Genomic DNA, 20,783 nt, shown 5'->3' on the forward strand with positions numbered 1-20,783 from the left:
TGCCGAGACAGGCAGATGGCACCGCAGGCTTTGGGGGCCAGGGCGCAACTGGGCTAGCCCCTCCTCCCGGGAGTCGGGGAGGCCCGGCCTTCCTAGTGCCCAGGCCACGGCTCCGGGGAGAAATCCGCCATGGAGGGCACGCGGGAGGCCCTGTGCCTGAGGTCGCAGGTGTCACGCCAGGGCCACTGCAAGCCTGGCTCGGCTTGCCTGCTTTCTCCAGAGGAGGCTGGCCGACCAGCCGAACCTGGCACCTGGGCCAGGCCCCTTCCAAGGGACGAGTTCCGGAGGATAGAGCCCTGGGGGCGGCTGCCAAGTCTCCTGGGGCGTGTGCTGGGCCCCCGTCAGAGGAGGAAGCAGCCTGGGAAACGGTGTGCCAGACCTGAGATCTGGAGGCCTCCCACACCCGGGTCCCTGTCCTGCCCAGGCCCCCCGAGGGAGGACGATGGTCGTGGCAGTGGCGAGCGGGGTGGGGCTGGCGCCGAGCCTGCCCTTGGATGCCCCAGGAGAGTGTGCCGGGGGATGGGCTGCCCCTGGCCAGGTCTGAGGGACCGACCCAGCTCGGGGCTGTCGGGGGCAGAGAGAGAACCCCCCTCCGCCCTTTCCCTTCAGCTTCTTAGGGCTGGCCAAATCCTTAACAAGACAGGTTGTCTGGAGAAAATCAGACCCAGCTGAAGAACATGTGTCCATGGGGGAAAGCCGGGAAACTGAGTCTCCCCACACAATAGCAGAGATTCGCATCTTGCATCCTCCCCGGAGCTAATGACAGAGGTGGATGTCCCGGGTGGGCCTGTGGAATGGGAGAGGGGAGGAAGTCTATCGTCATGCAGAGGGACATGGAAAGACTTGTCTGAAGCTTATCCCCTGCACTGGGGTCAGGTCGGGAAGGGACGGCACAGAGGTGACCAGGAACCGGCCTCTCTGTGGTGGGGCTGGCCCCGGGGCAGGCGTGGGGGTGATGGGTGGAAGTGGGATGGCGTGTGAGTTGGCACCAGCCAGCGGTGGAGGCAGAGACTCAGAGGTCAGGGATCTCTCTCTCTCTGTCTCTGTCTCTGTCTCTCTCTCTCTCTCTCCCTCAGGGAGCTGAGGAGAGTAAGGTGGCGCCCCCTGCCCACCTCGCCTACCTCTCCATGGGCCCTTCTTTCTCTGGCCGCTCCGGGAGCCCTGCGGGCTTGGGTTCAACCCCCCACCCACCGCACAGGCCAAGGGCGCATGCGCGACCGCCGGGGCCTAGGGCTGGCCTCTGGGGTCCTCAGTGAAGGCCCCGCCCTCCCTCCAGGCTCTGACCCAGCTGCAGCTGTTCCACCGCCGCCCTTCTGGACTTGGCTTCAGCTGTTGTCTCCCTCCCCTCCCCCACTCCCACTCAGCTTGGAGGCCGCTTCCCTGCCTTGAAAGCATTGCTCTGGCCCTGATGGCCACAGGCGTACTGGGCTTCAAGCTCAAGGCTCTGCCTGGGCCAGCTGCTTCGGCCAGGGGCTCATTTCTTCCTGGAAAGACAAAGCCATGGCCTCACCCCACGCCTGCACTTGGCCACTGCAGCCAGCCCAGGTGTAGGAAGGGCTCTGTGGAGTCAGAAGTGCCGAGACAGGCAGATGGCACCGCAGGCTTTGGGGGCCAGGGCGCAACTGGGCTAGCCCCTCCTCCCGGGAGTCGGGGAGGCCCGGCCTTCCTAGTGCCCAGGCCACGGCTCCGGGGAGAAATCCGCCATGGAGGGCACGCGGGAGGCCCTGTGCCTGAGGTCGCAGGTGTCACGCCAGGGCCACTGCAAGCCTGGCTCGGCTTGCCTGCTTTCTCCAGAGGAGGCTGGCCGACCAGCCGAACCTGGCACCTGGGCCAGGCCCCTTCCAAGGGGACGAGTTCCGGAGGATAGAGCCCTGGGGGCGGCTGCCAAGTCTCCTGGGGCGTGTGCTGGGCCCCCGTCAGAGGAGGAAGCAGCCTGGTAAACGGTGTGCCAGACCTGAGATCTGGAGGCCTCCCACACCCGGGTCCCTGTCCTGCCCAGGCCCCCCGAGGGAGGACGATGGTCGTGGCAGTGGCGAGCGGGGTGGGGCTGGCGCCGAGCCTGCCCTTGGATGCCCCGGGGAAGGGCGCCGGGGGATGGGCTGCCCCTGGCCAGGTCTGAGGGACCGACCCAGCTCGGGGCTGTCGGGGACAGAGAGAGAATCCCCCTCCGCCGTTTCCCTTCAGGTTCTTGTGGCTGGCCAAATCCTTAACAAGACAGGTTGTCTGGAGAAAATCAGACCCAGCTGAAGAACATGTGTCCATGGGGGAAAGCCGGGAAACTGAGTCTCCCCACACAATAGCAGAGATTCTCATCTTTCATCCTCTCCTGAGCTAATGACAGAGGTGGATGTCCCGGGTGGGCCTGTGGAATGGGAGAGGGGAGGAAGTCTATTGTCATGCAGAGGGACATGGAAAGACTTGTCTGAAGCTTATCCCCTGCACTGGGGTCAGGTCGGGAAGGGACGGCACAGAGGTGACCAGGAACCGGCCTCTCTGTGGTGGGGCTGGCCCCGGGGCAGGCGTGGGGGTGATGGGTGGAAGTGGGATGGCGTGTGAGTTGGCACCAGCCAGCGGTGGAGGCAGAGACTCAGAGGTCAGGGATCTCTCTCTCTCTCTGTCTCTGTCTCTCTCTCTCTCTCTCTCTCCCTCAGGGAGCTGAGGAGAGTAAGGTGGCGCCCCCTGCCCACCTCGCCTACCTCTCCATGGGCCCTTCTTTCTCTGGCCGCTCCGGGAGCCCTGCGGGCTTGGGTTCAACCCCCACCCACCGCACAGGCCAAGGGCGCATGCGCGACCGCGCCGGGGCCTAGGGCTGGCCTCTGGGGTCCTCAGTGTAGGCCCCGCCCTCCCTCCAGGCTCTGACCCAGCTGCAGCTGTTCCACCGCCGCCCTTCTGGACTTGGCTTCAGCTGTTGTCTCCCTCCCCTCCCCCACTCCCACTCAGCTTGGAGGCCGCTTCCCTGCCTTGAAAGCATTGCTCTGGCCCTGATGGCCACAGGCGTACTGGGCTTCAAGCTCAAGGCTCTGCCTGGGCCAGCTGCTTCGGCCAGGGGCTCATTTCTTCCTGGAAAGACAAAGCCATGGCCTCACCCCACGCCTGCACTTGGCCACTGCAGCCAGCCCAGGTGTAGGAAGGGCTCTGTGGAGTCAGAAGTGCCGAGACAGGCAGATGGCACCGCAGGCTTTGGGGGCCAGGGCGCAACTGGGCTAGCCCCTCCTCCCGGGAGTCGGGGAGGCCCGGCCTTCCTAGTGCCCAGGCCACGGCTCCGGGGAGAAATCCGCCATGGAGGGCACGCGGGAGGCCCTGTGCCTGAGGTCGCAGGTGTCACGCCAGGGCCACTGCAAGCCTGGCTCGGCTTGCCTGCTTTCTCCAGAGGAGGCTGGCCGACCAGCCGAACCTGGCACCTGGGCCAGGCCCCTTCCAAGGGGACGAGTTCCGGAGGATAGAGCCCTGGGGGCGGCTGCCAAGTCTCCTGGGGCGTGTGCTGGGCCCCGTCAGAGGAGGAAGCAGCCTGGTAAACGGTGGGTGTGCCAGACCTGAGATCTGGAGGCCTCCCACACCCGGGTCCCTGTCCTGCCCAGGCCCCCCGAGGGAGGACGATGGTCGTGGCAGTGGCGAGCGGGGTGGGGCTGGCGTCGAGCCTGCCCTTGGATGCCCCGGGGAAGGGCGCCCGCCGGGGGATGGGCTGCCCCTGGCCAGGTCTGAGGGACCGACCCAGCTCGGGGCTCTCGGGGGCAGAGAGAGAACCCCCCTCCGCCCTTTCCCTTCAGCTTCTTAGGGCTGGCCAAATCCTTAACAAGACAGGTTGTCTGGAGAAAATCAGACCCAGCTGAAGCACATGTGTCCATGGGGGAAACCCGGGAAACTGAGTCTCCCCACACAATAGCAGAGATTCTCAGCTTGCATCCTCTCCGGAGCTAATGACAAAGGTGGATGTCCCGGGTGGGCCTGGGGAATGGGAGAGGGGAGGAAGTCTATTGTCATGCAGAGGGACAGGGAAAGACTTGTCTGAAGCTTATCCCCTGCACTGGGGTCAGGTCGGGAAGGGACGGCACAGAGGTGACCAGGAACCGGCCTCTCTGTGGTGGGGCTGGCCCCGGGGCAGGCGTGGGGGTGATGGGTGGAAGTGGGATGGCGTGTGAGTTGGCACCAGCCAGCGGTGGAGGCAGAGACTCAGAGGTCAGGGATCTCTCTCTCTCTGTCTCTGTCTCTCTCTCTCTCTCTCTCTCTCTCCCTCAGGGAGCTGAGGAGAGTAAGGTGGCGCCCCCTGCCCACCTCGCCTACCTCTCCATGGGCCCTTCTTTCTCTGGCCGCTCCGGGAGCCCTGCAGGCTTGGGTTCAACCCCCCACCCACCGCACAGGCCAAGGGCGCATGCGTGACCGCCGGGGCCTAGGGCTGGCCTCGGTGGGGGGGGTCCTCAGTGAAGGCCCCGCCCTCCCTCCAGACGCTGACCCAGCTGCAGCTGTTCCATCGCCGCCCTTCTGGACTGGGCTTCAGCTGTTGTCTCCCTCCCCTCCCCCACTCCCACTCAGCTTGGAGGCCGCTTCCCTGCCTTGGAAGCATTGCTCTGGCCCTGATGGCCACAGGCGTACTGGGCTTCAAGCTCAAGGCTCTGCCTGGGCCAGCTGCTTCGGCCAGGGGCTCATTTCTTCCTGGAAAGACAAAGCCATGGCCTCACCCCACGCCTGCACTTGGCCACTGCAGCCAGCCCAGGTGTAGGAAGGGCTCTGTGGAGTCAGAAGTGCCGAGACAGGCAGATGGCACCGCAGGCTTTGGGGGCCAGGGCGCAACTGGGCTAGCCCCTCCTCCCGGGAGTCGGGGAGGCCCGGCCTTCCTAGTGCCCAGGCCACGGCTCCGGGGAGAAATCCGCCATGGAGGGCACGCGGGAGGCCCTGTGCCTGAGGTCGCAGGTGTCACGCCAGGGCCACTGCAAGCCTGGCTCGGCTTGCCTGCTTTCTCCAGAGGAGGCTGGCCGACCAGCCGAACCTGGCACCTGGGCCAGGCCCCTTCCAAGGGGACGAGTTCCGGAGGATAGAGCCCTGGGGGCGGCTGCCAAGTCTCCTGGGGCGTGTGCTGGGCCCCCGTCAGAGGAGGAAGCAGCCTGGGAAACGGTGTGCCAGACCTGAGATCTGGAGGCCTCCCACACCCGGGTCCCTGTCCTGCCCAGGCCCCCCGAGGGAGGACGATGGTCGTGGCAGTGGCGGGCGGGGTGGGGCTGGCGCCGAGCCTGCCCTCGGATGCTCCGGGGAAGGGCGCCGGGGGATGGGCTGCCCCTGGCCAGGTCTGAGGGACCGACCCAGCTCGGGGCTCTCGGGGGCAGAGAGAGAACCCCCCTCCGCCCTTTCCCTTCAGCTTCTTAGGGCTGGCCAAATCCTTCACAAGACAGGTTGTCTGGAGAAAATCAGACCCAGCTGAAGAACATGTGTCCATGGGGGAAAGCCGGCAAACTGAGTCTCCCCACACAATAGCAGAGATTCTCATTTTGCATCCTCTCCGGAGCTAATGACAAAGGTGGATGTCCCGGGTGGGCCTGTGGAATGGGAGAGGGGAGGAAGTCTATTGTCATGCAGAGGGACATGGAAAGACTTGTCTGAAGCTTATCCCCTGCACTGGGGTCAGGTCGGGAAGGGACGGCACAGAGGTGACCAGGAACCGGCCTCTCTGTGGTGGGGCTGGCCCCGGGGCAGGCGTGGGGGTGATGGGTGGAAGTGGGATGGCGTGTGAGTTGGCACCAGCCAGCGGTGGAGGCAGAGACTCAGAGGTCAGGGATCTCTCTCTCTCTCTGTCTCTGTCTCTCTCTCTCTCTCTCCCTCAGGGAGCTGAGGAGAGTAAGGTGGCGCCCCCTGCCCACCTCGCCTACCTCTCCATGGGCCCTTCTTTCTCTGGCCGCTCCGGGAGCCCTGCGGGCTTGGGTTCAACCCCCCACCCACCGCACAGGCCAAGGGCGCATGCGCGACCGCCGGGGCCTAGGGCTGGCCTCGGTGTGGGGGGTCCTCTGTGAAGGCCCCGCCCTCCCTCCAGACGCTGACCCAGCTGCGGCTGTTCCATCGCCGCCCTTCTGGACTTGGCTTCAGCTGTTGTCTCCCTCCCCTCCCCCACTCCCACTCAGCTTGGAGGCCGCTTCCCTGCCTTGAAAGCATTGCTCTGGCCCTGATGGCCACAGGCGTACTGGGCTTCAAGCTCAAGGCTCTGCCTGGGCCAGCTGCTTCGGCCAGGGGCTCATTTCTTCCTGGAAAGACAAAGCCATGGCCTCACCCCACGCCTGCACTTGGCCACTGCAGCCAGCCCAGGTGTAGGAAGGGCTCTGTGGAGTCAGAAGTGCCGAGACAGGCAGATGGCACCGCAGGCTTTGGGGGCCAGGGCGCAACTGGGCTAGCCCCTCCTCCCGGGAGTCGGGGAGGCCCGGCCTTCCTAGTGCCCAGGCCACGGCTCCGGGAGAAATCCGCCATGGAGGGCACGCGGGAGGCCCTGTGCCTGAGGTCGCAGGTGTCACGCCAGGGCCACTGCAAGCCTGGCTCGGCTTGCCTGCTTTCTCCAGAGGAGGCTGGCCGACCAGCCGAACCTGGCACCTGGGCCAGGCCCCTTCCAAGGGGACGAGTTCCGGAGGATAGAGCCCTGGGGGCGGCTGCCAAGTCTCCTGGGGCGTGTGCTGGGCCCCCGTCAGAGGAGGAAGCAGCCTGGTAAACGGTGTGCCAGACCTGAGATCTGGAGGCCTCCCACACCCGGGTCCCTGTCCTGCCCAGGCCCCCCGAGGGAGGACGATGGTCGTGGCAGTGGCGGGCGGGGTGGGGCTGGCGCCGAGCCTGCCCTTGGAGGCCCCGGGGAAGGGCGCCGGGGCATGGGCTGCCCCTGGCCAGGTCTGAGGGACCGACCCAGCTCGGGGCTGTCTGTCGGGGGCAGAGAGAGAACCCCCCTCCGCCCTTTCCCTTCAGCTTCTTAGGGCTGGCCAAATCCTTCACAAGACAGGTTGTCTGGAGAAAATCAGACCCAGCTGAAGAACATGTGTCCATGGGGGAAAGCCGGCAAACTGAGTCTCCCCACACAATAGCAGAGATTCTCATTTTGCATCCTCTCCGGAGCTAATGAGAAAGGTGGATGTCCCGGGTGGGCCTGTGGAATGGGAGAGGGGAGGAAGTCTATTGTCATGCAGAGGGACATGGAAAGACTTGTCTGAAGCTTATCCCCTGCACTGGGGTCAGGTCGGGAAGGGACGGCACAGAGGTGACCAGGAACCGGCCTCTCTGTGGTGGGGCTGGCCCCGGGGCAGGCGTGGGGGTGATGGGTGGAAGTGGGATGGCGTGTGAGTTGGCACCAGCCAGCGGTGGAGGCAGAGACTCAGAGGTCAGGGATCTCTCTCTCTCTCTGTCTCTGTCTCTCTCTCTCTCTCTCTCTCTCTCCCTCAGGGAGCTGAGGAGAGTAAGGTGGCGCCCCCTGCCCACCTCGCCTACCTCTCCATGGGCCCTTCTTTCTCTGGCCGCTCCGGGAGCCCTGCAGGCTTGGGTTCAACCCCCCACCCACCGCACAGGCCAAGGGCGCATGCGCGCCCGCCGGGGCCTAGGGCTGGCCTCGGTGGGGGGGGGGTCCTCAGTGAAGGCCCCGCCCTCCCTCCAGGCTCTGACCCAGCTGCAGCTGTTCCATCGCCGCCCTTCTGGACTTGGCTTCAGCTGTTGTCTCCCTCCCCTCCCCCACTCCCACTCAGCTTGGAGGCCGCTTCCCTGCCTTGAAAGCATTGCTCTGGCCCTGATGGCCACAGGCGTACTGGGCTTCAAGCTCAAGGCTCTGCCTGGGCCAGCTGCTTCGGCCAGGGGCTCATTTCTTCCTGGAAAGACAAAGCCATGGCCTCACCCCACGCCTGCACTTGGCCACTGCAGCCAGCCCAGGTGTAGGAAGGGCTCTGTGGAGTCAGAAGTGCCGAGACAGGCAGATGGCACCGCAGGCTTTGGGGGCCAGGGCGCAACTGGGCTAGCCCCTCCTCCCGGGAGTCGGGGAGGCCCGGCCTTCCTAGTGCCCAGGCCACGGCTCCGGGGAGAAATCCGCCATGGAGGGCACGCGGGAGGCCCTGTGCCTGAGGTCGCAGGTGTCACGCCAGGGCCACTGCAAGCCTGGCTCGGCTTGCCTGCTTTCTCCAGAGGAGGCTGGCCGACCAGCCGAACCTGGCACCTGGGCCAGGCCCCTTCCAAGGGACGAGTTCCGGAGGATAGAGCCCTGGGGGCGGCTGCCAAGTCTCCTGGGGCGTGTGCTGGGCCCCCGTCAGAGGAGGAAGCAGCCTGGGAAACGGTGTGCCAGACCTGAGATCTGGAGGCCTCCCACACCCGGGTCCCCGTCCTGCCCAGGCCCCCCGAGGGAGGACGATGGTCGTGGCAGTGGCGAGCGGGGTGGGGCTGGCGCCGAGCCTGCCCTTGGATGCCCCGGGGAAGGGCGCCCGCCGGGGGATGGGCTGCCCCTGGCCAGGTCTGAGGGACCGACCCAGCTCGGGGCTCTCGGGGGCAGAGAGAGAAGCACCCTCCGCCCTTTCCCTTCAGCTTCTTAGGGCTGGCCAAATCCTTCACAAGACAGGTTGTCTGGAGAAAATCAGACCCAGCTGAAGAACATGTGTCCATGGGGGAAAGCCGGCAAACTGAGTCTCCCCACACAATAGCAGAGATTCTCATTTTGCATCCTCTCCGGAGCTAATGAGAAAGGTGGATGTCCCGGGTGGGCCTGTGGAATGGGAGAGGGGAGGAAGTCTATTGTCATGCAGAGGGACATGGAAAGACTTGTCTGAAGCTTATCCCCTGCACTGGGGTCAGGTCGGGAAGGGACGGCACAGAGGTGACCAGGAACCGGCCTCTCTGTGGTGGGGCTGGCCCCGGGGCAGGCGTGGGGGTGATGGGTGGAAGTGGGATGGCGTGTGAGTTGGCACCAGCCAGCGGTGGAGGCAGAGACTCAGAGGTCAGGGATCTCTCTCTCTCTCTCTGTCTCTGTCTCTGTCTCTCTCTCTCTCTCTCCCTCAGGGAGCTGAGGAGAGTAAGGTGGCGCCCCCTGCCCACCTCGCCTACCTCTCCATGGGCCCTTCTTTCTCTGGCCGCTCCGGGAGCCCTGCGGGCTTGGGTTCAATGCCCCACACACCCCAACCCCCCGCACAGGCCAAGGGCGCATGCGCGACCGCGCAGGGGCCTAGGGCTGGCCTCTGGGGTCCTCAGTGAAGGCCCCGCCCTCCCTCCAGGCTCTGACCCAGCTGCAGCTGTTCCACCGCCGCCCTTCTGGACTTGGCTTCAGCTGTTGTCTCCCTCCCCTCCCCCACTCCCACTCAGCTTGGAGGCCGCTTCCCTGCCTTGAAAGCATTGCTCTGGCCCTGATGGCCACAGGCGTACTGGGCTTCAAGCTCAAGGCTCTGCCTGGGCCAGCTGCTTCGGCCAGGGGCTCATTTCTTCCTGGAAAGACAAAGCCATGGCCTCACCCCACGCCTGCACTTGGCCACTGCAGCCAGCCCAGGTGTAGGAAGGGCTCTGTGGAGTCAGAAGTGCCGAGACAGGCAGATGGCACCGCAGGCTTTGGGGGCCAGGGCGCAACTGGGCTAGCCCCTCCTCCCGGGAGTCGGGGAGGCCCGGCCTTCCTAGTGCCCAGGCCACGGCTCCGGGGAGAAATCCGCCATGGAGGGCACGCGGGAGGCCCTGTGCCTGAGGTCGCAGGTGTCACGCCAGGGCCACTGCAAGCCTGGCTCGGCTTGCCTGCTTTCTCCAGAGGAGGCTGGCCGACCAGCCGAACCTGGCACCTGGGCCAGGCCCCTTCCAAGGGGACGAGTTCCGGAGGATAGAGCCCTGGGGGCGGCTGCCAAGTCTCCTGGGGCGTGTGCTGGGCCCCCGTCAGAGGAGGAAGCAGCCTGGGAAACGGTGTGCCAGACCTGAGATCTGGAGGCCTCCCACACCCGGGTCCCTGTCCTGCCCAGGCCACCCGAGGGAGGACGATGGTCGTGGCAGTGGCGAGCGGGGTGGGGGTGGCGCCGAGCCTGCCCTTGGATGCCCCGGGGAAGGGCGCCCGCCGGGGGATGGGCTGCCCCTGGCCAGGTCTGAGGGACCGACCCAGCTCGGGGCTCTCGGGGGCAGAGAGAGAACCCCCCTCCGCCCTTTCCCTTCAGCTTCTCAGGGCTGGCCAAATCCTTCACAAGACAGGTTGTCTGGAGAAAATCAGACCCAGCTGAAGAACATGTGTCCATGGGGGAAAGCCGGCAAACTGAGTCTCCCCACACAATAGCAGAGATTCTCAACTTGCATCCTCTCCGGAGCTAATGACAAAGGTGGATGTCCCGGGTGGGCCTGTGGAATGGGAGAGGGGAGGAAGTCTATTGTCATGCAGAGTGACATGGAAAGACTTGTCTGAAGCTTATCCCCTGCACTGGGGTCAGGTCGGGAAGGGACGGCACAGAGGTGACCAGGAACCGGCCTCTCTCTGGTGGGGCTGGCCCCGGGGCAGGCGTGGGGGTGATGGCTGGAAGTGGGATGGCGTGTGAGTTGGCACAGGCCAGCGGTGGAGGCAGAGACTCAGGGGTCAGGGATCTCTCTCTGTCTCTGTCTCTGTCTCTGTCTCTCTCTCTCTCTCTCCCTCAGGGAGCTGAGGAGAGTAAGGTGGCGCCCCCTGCCCACCTCGCCTACCTCTCCATGGGCCCTTCTTTCTCTGGCCGCTCCGGGAGCCCTGCGGGCTTGGGTTCAACCCCCCACCCACCGCACAGGCCAAGGGCGCATGCGCGACCGCCGGGGCCTAGGGCTGGCCTCGGGGGTCCTCAGTGAAGGCCCCGCCCTCCCTCCAGACGCTGACCCAGCTGCAGCTGTCCCATCGCCGCCCTTCTGGACTTGGCTTCAGCTGTTGTCTCCCTCCCCTCCCCCACTCCCACTCAGCTTGGAGGCCGCTTCCCTGCCTTGAAAGCATTGCTCTGGCCCTGATGGCCACAGGCGTACTGGGCTTCAAGCTCAAGGCTCTGCCTGGGCCAGCTGCTTCGGCCAGGGGCTCATTTCTTCCTGGAAAGACAAAGCCATGGCCTCACCCCACGCCTGCACTTGGCCACTGCAGCCAGCCCAGGTGTAGGAAGGGCTCTGTGGAGTCAGAAGTGCCGAGACAGGCAGATGGCACCGCAGGCTTTGGGGGCCAGGGCGCAACTGGGCTAGCCCCTCCTCCCGGGAGTCGGGGAGGCCCGGCCTTCCTAGTGCCCAGGCCACGGCTCCGGGGAGAAATCCGCCATGGAGGGCACGCGGGAGGCCCTGTGCCTGAGGTCGCAGGTGTCACGCCAGGGCCACTGCAAGCCTGGCTCGGCTTGCCTGCTTTCTCCAGAGGAGGCTGGCCGACCAGCCGAACCTGGCACCTGGGCCAGGCCCCTTCCAAGGGGACGAGTTCCAGAGGATATAGCCCTGCGGGCGGCTGCCAAGTCTCCTGGGGCGTGTGCTGGGCCCCCGTCAGAGGAGGAAGCAGCCTGGTAAACGGTGGTGTGCCAGACCTGAGATCTGGACGCCTCCCACACGCGGGTCCCTGTCCTGCCCAGGCCTCCCGAGGGAGGACGATGGTCGTGGCAGTGGCGAGCGGGGTGGGGCTGGCGCCGAGCCTGCCCTTGGATGCCCCGGGGAAGGGCGCCGGGGGATGGGCTGCCCCTGGCCAGGTCTGAGGGACCGACCCAGCTCGGGGCTGTCTGTCGGGGGCAGAGAGAGAACCCCCCTCCGCCCTTTCCCTTCAGCTTCTTAGGGCTGGCCAAATCCTTCACAAGACAGGTTGTCTGGAGAAAATCAGACCCAGCTGAAGAACATGTGTCCATGGGGGAAAGCCGGCAAACTGAGTCTCCCCACACAATAGCAGAGATTCTCATCTTCCATCCTCTCCGGAGCTAATGACAAAGGTGGATGTCCCGGGTGGGCCTGTGGAATGGGAGAGGGGAGGAAGTCTATTGTCATGCAGAGGGACATGGAAAGACTTGTCTGAAGCTTATCCCCTGCACTGGGGTCAGGTCGGGAAGGGACGGCACAGAGGTGACCAGGAACCGGCCTCTCTGTGGTGGGGCTGGCCCCGGGCAGGCGTGGGGGTGATGGGTGGAAGTGGGATGGCGTGTGAGTTGGCACCAGCCAGCGGTGGAGGCAGAGACTCAGAGGTCAGGGATCTCTCTCTCTCTCTGTCTCTGTCTCTCTCTCTCTCTCTCCCTCAGGGAGCTGAGGAGAGTAAGGTGGCGCCCCTGCCCACCTCGCCTACCTCTCCATGGGCCCTTCTTTCTCTGGCCGCTCCGGGAGCCCTGCGGGCTTGGGTTCAACCGCCACCCACCGCACAGGGCAAGGGCGCATGCGCGACCGGCGGGCCTAGGGCTGGCCTCGGTGTGGGGGTCCCCAGTGAAGGCCCCCCCCTCCTCCAGACGCTGACCCAGCTGCAGCTGTCCCATCGCCGCCCTTCTGGACTTGGCTTCAGCTGTTGTCTCCCTCCCCTCCCCCACTCCCACTCAGCTTGGAGGCCGCTTCCCTGCCTTGAAAGCATTGCTCTGGCCCTGATGGCCACAGGCGTACTGGGCTTCAAGCTCAAGGCTCTGCCTGGGCCAGCTGCTTCGGCCAGGGGCTCATTTCTTCCTGGAAAGACAAAGCCATGGCCTCACCCCACGCCTGCACTTGGCCACTGCAGCCAGCCCAGGTGTAGGAAGGGCTCTGTGGAGTCAGAAGTGCCGAGACAGGCAGATGGCACCGCAGGCTTTGGGGGCCAGGGCGCAACTGGGCTAGCCCCTCCTCCCGGGAGTCGGGGAGGCCCGGCCTTCCTAGTGCCCAGGCCACGGCTCCGGGAGAAATCCGCCATGGAGGGCACGCGGGAGGCCCTGTGCCTGAGGTCGCAGGTGTCACGCCAGGGCCACTGCAAGCCTGGCTCGGCTTGCCTGCTTTCTCCAGAGGAGGCTGGCCGACCAGCCGAACCTGGCACCTGGGCCAGGCCCCTTCCAAGGGGACGAGTTCCGGAGGATAGAGCCCTGGGGGCGGCTGCCAAGTCTCCTGGGGCGTGTGCTGGGCCCCCGTCAGAGGAGGAAGCAGCCTGGGAAACGGTGTGCCAGACCTGAGATCTGGAGGCCTCCCACACCCGGGTCCCCGTCCTGCCCAGGCCCCCCGAGGGAGGACGATGGTCGTGGCAGTGGCGAGCGGGGTGGGGGTGGCGCCGAGCCTGCCCTTGGATGCCCCGGGGAAGGGCGCCCGCCGGGGGATGGGCTGCCCCTGGCCAGGTCTGAGGGACCGACCCAGCTCGGGGCTCTCGGGGGCAGAGAGGGGACCCCCCTCCGCCCTTTCCCTTCAGCTTCTTAGGGCTGGCCAAATCCTTCACAAGACAGGTTGTCTGGAGAAAATCAGACCCAGCTGAAGAACATGTGTCCATGGGGGAAAGCCGGCAAACTGAGTCTCCCCACACAATAGCAGAGATTCTCATCTTCCATCCTCTCCGGAGCTAATGACAAAGGTGGATGTCCCGGGTGGGCCTGTGGAATGGGAGAGGGGAGGAAGTCTATTGTCATGCAGAGGGACATGGAAAGACTTGTCTGAACCTTATCCCCTGCACTGGGGTCAGGTCGGGAAGGGTCAGCACAGAGGTGACCAGGAACCGGCCTCTCTGTGGTGGGGCTGGCCCCGGGGCAGGCGTGGGGATGATGGCTGGAAGTGGGATGGCGTGTGAGTTGGCACCAGCCAGCGGTGGAGGCAGAGACTCAGAGGTCAGGGATCTCTCTCTCTCTCTCCCTCTCGCTCTCTGTCTCTGTCTCTCTCTCTCTCTCCCTCAGGGAGCTGAGGAGAGTAAGGTGGCGCCCCCTGCCCACCTCGCCTACCTCTCCATGGGCCCTTCTTTCTCTGGCCGCTCCGGGAGCCCTGCGGGCTTGGGTTCAACGCCCCACACACCCCAACCCCCCGCACAGGCCAAGGGCGCATGCGCGACCGCGCCGGGGCCTAGGGCTGGCCTCGGGGGTCCTCAGTGAAGGCCCCGCCCTCCCTCCAGGCTCTGACCCAGCTGCGGCTGTTCCACCGCCGCCCTTCTGGACTTGGCTTCAGCTGTTGTCTCCCTCCCCTCCCCCACTCCCACTCAGCTTGGAGGCCGCTTCCCTGCCTTGGAAGCATTGCTCTGGCCCTGATGGCCACAGGCGTACTGGGCTTCAAGCTCAAGGCTCTGCCTGGGCCAGCTGCTTCGGCCAGGGGCTCATTTCTTCCTGGAAAGACAAAGCCATGGCCTCACCCCACGCCTGCACTTGGCCACTGCAGCCAGCCCAGGTGTAGGAAGGGCTCTGTGGAGTCAGAAGTGCCGAGACAGGCAGATGGCACCGCAGGCTTTGGGGGCCAGGGCGCAACTGGGCTAGCCCCTCCTCCCGGGAGTCGGGGAGGCCCGGCCTTCCTAGTGCCCAGGCCACGGCTCCGGGGAGAAATCCGCCATGGAGGGCACGCGGGAGGCCCTGTGCCTGAGGTCGCAGGTGTCACGCCAGGGCCACTGCAAGCCTGGCTCGGCTTGCCTGCTTTCTCCAGAGGAGGCTGGCCGACCAGCCGAACCTGGCACCTGGGCCAGGCCCCTTCCAAGGGGACGAGTTCCGGAGGATAGAGCCCTGGGGGCGGCTGCCAAGTCTCCTGGGGCGTGTGCTGGGCCCCCGTCAGAGGAGGAAGCAGCCTGGGAAACGGTGTGCCAGACCTGAGATCTGGAGGCCTCCCACACCCGGGTCCCCGTCCTGCCCAGGCCCCCCGAGGGAGGACGATGGTCGTGGCAGTGGCGAGCGGGGTGGGGGTGGCGCCGAGCCTGCCCTTGGATGCCCCGGGGAAGGGCGCCCGCCGGGGGATGGGCTGCCCCTGGCCAGGTCTGAGGGACCGACCCAGCTCGGGGCTCTCGGGGGCAGAGAGAACCCCCCTCCGCCCTTTCCCTTCAGCTTCTTAGGGCTGGCCAAATCCTTCACAAGACAGGTTGTCTGGAGAAAATCAGACCCAGCTGAAGAACATGTGTCCATGGGGGAAAGCCGGCAAACTGAGTCTCCCCACACAATAGCAGAGATTCTCATCTTCCATCCTCTCCGGAGCTAATGACAAAGGTGGATGTCCCGGGTGGGCCTGTGGAATGGGAGAGGGGAGGAAGTCTATTGTCATGCAGAGGGACATGGAAAGACTTGTCTGAAGCTTATCCCCTGCACTGGGGTCAGGTCGGGAAGGGACGGCACAGAGGTGACCAGGAACCGGCCTCTCTGTGGTGGGGCTGGCCCGGGGCAGGCGTGGGGGTGATGGGTGGAAGTGGGATGGCGTGTGAGTTGGCACCAGCCAGCGGTGGAGGCAGAGACTCAGAGGTCAGGGATCTCTCTCTCTCTCTGTCTCTGTCTCTCTCTCTCTCTCTCTCTCCCTCAGGGAGCTGAGGAGAGTAAGGTGGCGCCCCCTGCCCACCTCGCCTACCTCTCCATGGGCCCTTCTTTCTCTGGCCGCTCCGGGAGCCCTGCAGGCTTGGGTTCAACCCCCCACCCACCGCACAGGCCAAGGGCGCATGCGCGACCGCCGGGGCCTAGGGCTGGCCTCGGTGGGGGGGGGTCCTCAGTGAAGGCCCCGCCCTCCCTCCAGACGCTGACCCAGCTGCAGCTGTCCCATCGCCGCCCTTCTGGACTTGGCTTCAGCTGTTGTCTCCCTCCCCTCCCCCACTCCCACTCAGCTTGGAGGCCGCTTCCCTGCCTTGAAAGCATTGCTCTGGCCCTGATGGCCACAGGCGTACTGGGCTTCAAGCTCAAGGCTCTGCCTGGGCCAGCTGCTTCGGCCAGGGGCTCATTTCTTCCTGGAAAGACAAAGCCATGGCCTCACCCCACGCCTGCACTTGGCCACTGCAGCCAGCCCAGGTGTAGGAAGGGCTCTGTGGAGTCAGAAGTGCCGAGACAGGCAGATGGCACCGCAGGCTTTGGGGGCCAGGGCGCAACTGGGCTAGCCCCTCCTCCCGGGAGTCGTGGAGGCCCGGCCTTCCTAGTGCCCAGGCCACGGCTCCGGGGGAGAAATCCGCCATGGAGGGCACGCGGGAGGCCCTGTGCCTCAGGTCGCAGGTGTCACGCCAGGGCCACTGCAAGCCTGGCTCGGCTTGCCTGCTTTCTCCAGAGGAGGCTGGCCGACCAGCCGAACCTGGCACCTGGGCCAGGCCCCTTCCAAGGGGACGAGTTCCGGAGGATAGAGCCCTGGGGGCGGCTGCCAAGTCTCCTGGGGCGTGTGCTGGGCCCCCGTCAGAGGAGGAAGCAGCCTGGGAAACGGTGTGCCAGACCTGAGATCTGGAGGCCTCCCACACCCGGGTCCCCGTCCTGCCCAGGCCCCCCGAGGGAGGACGATGGTCGTGGCAGGGGCGAGCGGGGGGGGGGGGGCGCCGGGCCTGCCCTTGGATGCCCCGGGGAAGGGCGCCCGCCGGGGGATGGGCTGCCCCTGGCCAGGTCTGAGGGACCGACCCAGCTCGGGGCTCTCGGGGGCAGAGAGAGAACCCCCCTCCGCCCTTTCCCTTCAGCTTCTTAGGGCTGGCCAAATCCTTCACAAGACAGGTTGTCTGGAGAAAATCAGACCCAGCTGAAGAACATGTGTCCATGGGGGAAAGCCGGCAAACTGAGTCTCCCCACACAATAGCAGAGATTCTCATCTTCCATCCTCTCCGGAGCTAATGACAAAGGTGGATGTCCCGGGTGGGCCTGTGGAATGGGAGAGGGGAGGAAGTCTATTGTCATGCAGAGGGACATGGAAAGACTTGTCTGAAGCTTATCCCCTGCACTGGGGTCAGGTCGGGAAGGGACGGCACAGAGGTGACCAGGAACCGGCCTCTCTGTGGTGGGGCTGGCCCCGGGGCAGGCGTGGGGGTGATGGGTGGAAGTGGGATGGCGTGTGAGTTGGCACCAGCCAGCGGTGGAGGCAGAGACTCAGAGGTCAGGGATCTCTCTCTCTCTCTGTCTCTGTCTCTCTCTCTCTCTCTCCCTCAGGGAGCTGAGGAGAGTAAGGTGGCGCCCCCTGCCCACCTCGCCTACCTCTCCATGGGCCCTTCTTTCTCTGGCCGCTCCGGGAGCCCTGCGGGCTTGGGTTCAACCCCCCACCCACCGCACAGGCCAAGGGCGCATGCGCGACCGCCAGGGCCTAGGGCTGGCCTCGGTGGGGGGGGGTCCTCAGTGAAGGCCCCGCCCTCCCTCCAGACGCTGACCCAGCTGCAGCTGTCCCATCGCCGCCCTTCTGGACTTGGCTTCAGCTGTTGTCTCCCTCCCCTCCCCCACTCCCACTCAGCTTGGAGGCCGCTTCCCTGCCTTGAAAGCATTGCTCTGGCCCTGATGGCCACAGGCGTACTGGGCTTCAAGCTCAAGGCTCTGCCTGGGCCAGCTGCTTCGGCCAGGGGCTCATTTCTTCCTGGAAAGACAAAGCCATGGCCTCACCCCACGCCTGCACTTGGCCACTGCAGCCAGCCCAGGTGTAGGAAGGGCTCTGTGGAGTCAGAAGTGCCGAGACAGGCAGATGGCACCGCAGGCTTTGGGGGCCAGGGCGCAACTGGGCTAGCCCCTCCTCCCGGGAGTCGTGGAGGCCCGGCCTTCCTAGTGCCCAGGCCACGGCTCCGGGGGAGAAATCCGCCATGGAGGGCACGCGGGAGGCCCTGTGCCTCAGGTCGCAGGTGTCACGCCAGGGCCACTGCAAGCCTGGCTCGGCTTGCCTGCTTTCTCCAGAGGAGGCTGGCCGACCAGCCGAACCTGGCACCTGGGCCAGGCCCCTTCCAAGGGGACGAGTTCCGGAGGATAGAGCCCTGGGGCGGCTGCCAAGTCTCCTGGGGCGTGTGCTGGGCCCCCGTCAGAGGAGGAAGCAGCCTGGGAAACGGTGTGCCAGACCTGAGATCTGGAGGCCTCCCACACCCGGGTCCCCGTCCTGCCCAGGCCCCCCGAGGGAGGACGATGGTCGTGGCAGTGGCGAGCGGGGTGGGGGTGGCGCCGAGCCTGCCCTTGGATGCCCCGGGGAAGGGCGCCCGCCGCGGGATGGGCTGCCCCTGGCCAGGTCTGAGGGACCGACCCAGCTCGGGGCTCTCGGGGGCAGAGAGAGAACCCCCCTCCGCCCTTTCCCTTCAGCTTCTTAGGGCTGGCCAAATCCTTCACAAGACAGGTTGTCTGGAGAAAATCAGACCCAGCTGAAGAACATGTGTCCATGGGGGAAAGCCGGCAAACTGAGTCTCCCCACACAATAGCAGAGATTCTCATCTTCCATCCTCTCCGGAGCTAATGACAAAGGTGGATGTCCCGGGTGGGCCTGTGGAATGGGAGAGGGGAGGAAGTCTATTGTCATGCAGAGGGACATGGAAAGACTTGTCTGAAGCTTATCCCCTGCACTGGGGTCAGGTCGGGAAGGGACGGCACAGAGGTGACCAGGAACCGGCCTCTCTGTGGTGGGGCTGGCCCGGGGCAGGCGTGGGGGTGATGGGTGGAAGTGGGATGGCGTGTGAGTTGGCACCAGCCAGCGGTGGAGGCAGAGACTCAGAGGTCAGGGATCTCTCTCTCTCTGTCTCTGTCTCTCTCTCTCTCTCTCCCTCAGGGAGCTGAGGAGAGTAAGGTGGCGCCCCCTGCCCACCTCGCCTACCTCTCCATGGGCCCTTCTTTCTCTGGCCGCTCCGGGAGCCCTGCGGGCTTGGGTTCAACCCCCCACCCACCGCACAGGCCAAGGGCGCATGCGCGACCGCCGGGGCCTAGGGCTGGCCTCGGTGGGTGTCGGTCCTCAGTGAAGGCCCCGCCCTCCCTCCAGACGCTGACCCAGCTGCAGCTGTCCCATCGCCGCCCTTCTGGACTTGGCTTCAGCTGTTGTCTCCCTCCCCTCCCCCACTCCCACTCAGCTTGGAGGCCGCTTCCCTGCCTTGAAAGCATTGCTCTGGCCCTGATGGCCACAGGCGTACTGGGCTTCAAGCTCAAGGCTCTGCCTGGGCCAGCTGCTTCGGCCAGGGGCTCATTTCTTCCTGGAAAGACAAAGCCATGGCCTCACCCCACGCCTGCACTTGGCCACTGCAGCCAGCCCAGGTGTAGGAAGGGCTCTGTGGAGTCAGAAGTGCCGAGACAGGCAGATGGCACCGCAGGCTTTGGGGGCCAGGGCGCAACTGGGCTAGCCCCTCCTCCCGGGAGTCGGGGAGGCCCGGCCTTCCTAGTGCCCAGGCCACGGCTCCGGGAGAAATCCGCCATGGAGGGCACGCGGGAGGCCCTGTGCCTGAGGTCGCAGGTGTCACGCCAGGGCCACTGCAAGCCTGGCTCGGCTTGCCTGCTTTCTCCAGAGGAGGCTGGCCGACCAGCCGAACCTGGCACCTGGGCCAGGCCCCTTCCAAGGGACGAGTTCCGGAGGATAGAGCCCTGGGGTGGCTGCCAAGTCTCCTGGGGCGTGTGCTGGGCCCCCGTCAGAGGAGGAAGCAGCCTGGGAAACGGTGTGCCAGACCTGAGATCTGGAGGCCTCCCACACCCGGGTCCCCGTCCTGCCCAGGCCCCCCGAGGGAGGACGATGGTCGTGGCAGTGGCGAGCGGGGTGGGGGTGGCGCCGAGCCTGCCCTTGGATGCCCCGGGGAAGGGCGCCGGGGCATGGGCTGCCCCTGGCCAGGTCTGAGGGACCGACCCAGCTCGGGGCTCTCGGGGGCAGAGAGAGAACCCCCCTCCGCCCTTTCCCTTCAGCTTCTTAGGGCTGGCCAAATCCTTCACAAGACAGGTTGTCTGGAGAAAATCAGACCCAGCTGAAGAACATGTGTCCATGGGGGAAAGCCGGCAAACTGAGTCTCCCCACACAATAGCAGAGATTCTCATCTTCCATCCTCTCCGGAGCTAATGACAAAGGTGGATGTCCCGGGTGGGCCTGTGGAATGGGAGAGGGGAGGAAGTCTATTGTCATGCAGAGGGACATGGAAAGACTTGTCTGAAGCTTATCCCCTGCACTGGGGTCAGGTCGGGAAGGGACGGCACAGAGGTGACCAGGAACCGGCCTCTCTGTGGTGGGGCTGGCCCCGGGGCAGGCGTGGGGGTGATGGGTGGAAGTGGGATGGCGTGTGAGTTGGCACCAGCCAGCGGTGGAGGCAGAGACTCAGAGGTCAGGGATCTCTCTCTCTCTCTCTCTGTCTCTGTCTCTCTCTCTCTCTCCCTCAGGGAGCTGAGGAGAGTAAGGTGGCGCCCCCTGCCCACCTCGCCTACCTCTCCATGGGCCCTTCTTTCTCTGGCCGCTCCGGGAGCCCTGCGGGCTTGGGTTCAACCCCCCACCCACCGCACAGGCCAAGGGCGCATGCGCGACCGCCGGGGCCTAGGGCTGGCCTCGGTGGGGGGGGGGTCCTCAGTGAAGGCCCCGCCCTCCCTCCAGACGCTGACCCAGCTGCAGCTGTCCCATCGCCGCCCTTCTGGACTTGGCTTCAGCTGTTGTCTCCCTCCCTCCCCTCCCCCACTCCCACTCAGCTTGGAGGCCGCTTCCCTGCCTTGAAAGCATTGCTCTGGCCCTGATGGCCACAGGCGTACTGGGCTTCAAGCTCAAGGCTCTGCCTGGGCCAGCTGCTTCGGCCAGGGGCTCATTTCTTCCTGGAAAGACAAAGCCATGGCCTCACCCCACGCCTGCACTTGGCCACTGCAGCCAGCCCAGGTGTAGGAAGGGCTCTGTGGAGTCAGAAGTGCCGAGACAGGCAGATGGCACCGCAGGCTTTGGGGGCCAGGGCGCAACTGGGCTAGCCCCTCCTCCCGGGAGTCGGGGAGGCCCGGCCTTCCTAGTGCCCAGGCCACGGCTCCGGGGAGAAATCCGCCATGGAGGGCACGCGGGAGGCCCTGTGCCTGAGGTCGCAGGTGTCACGCCAGGGCCACTGCAAGCCTGGC

The sequence above is a fragment of the Ceratotherium simum genome, unplaced genomic scaffold (genome assembly GCF_057802395.1).
Source record: "Ceratotherium simum simum isolate JZ-2026a unplaced genomic scaffold, ASM5780239v1 HiC_scaffold_43, whole genome shotgun sequence".
NCBI lineage: Eukaryota > Metazoa > Chordata > Mammalia > Perissodactyla > Rhinocerotidae > Ceratotherium > Ceratotherium simum.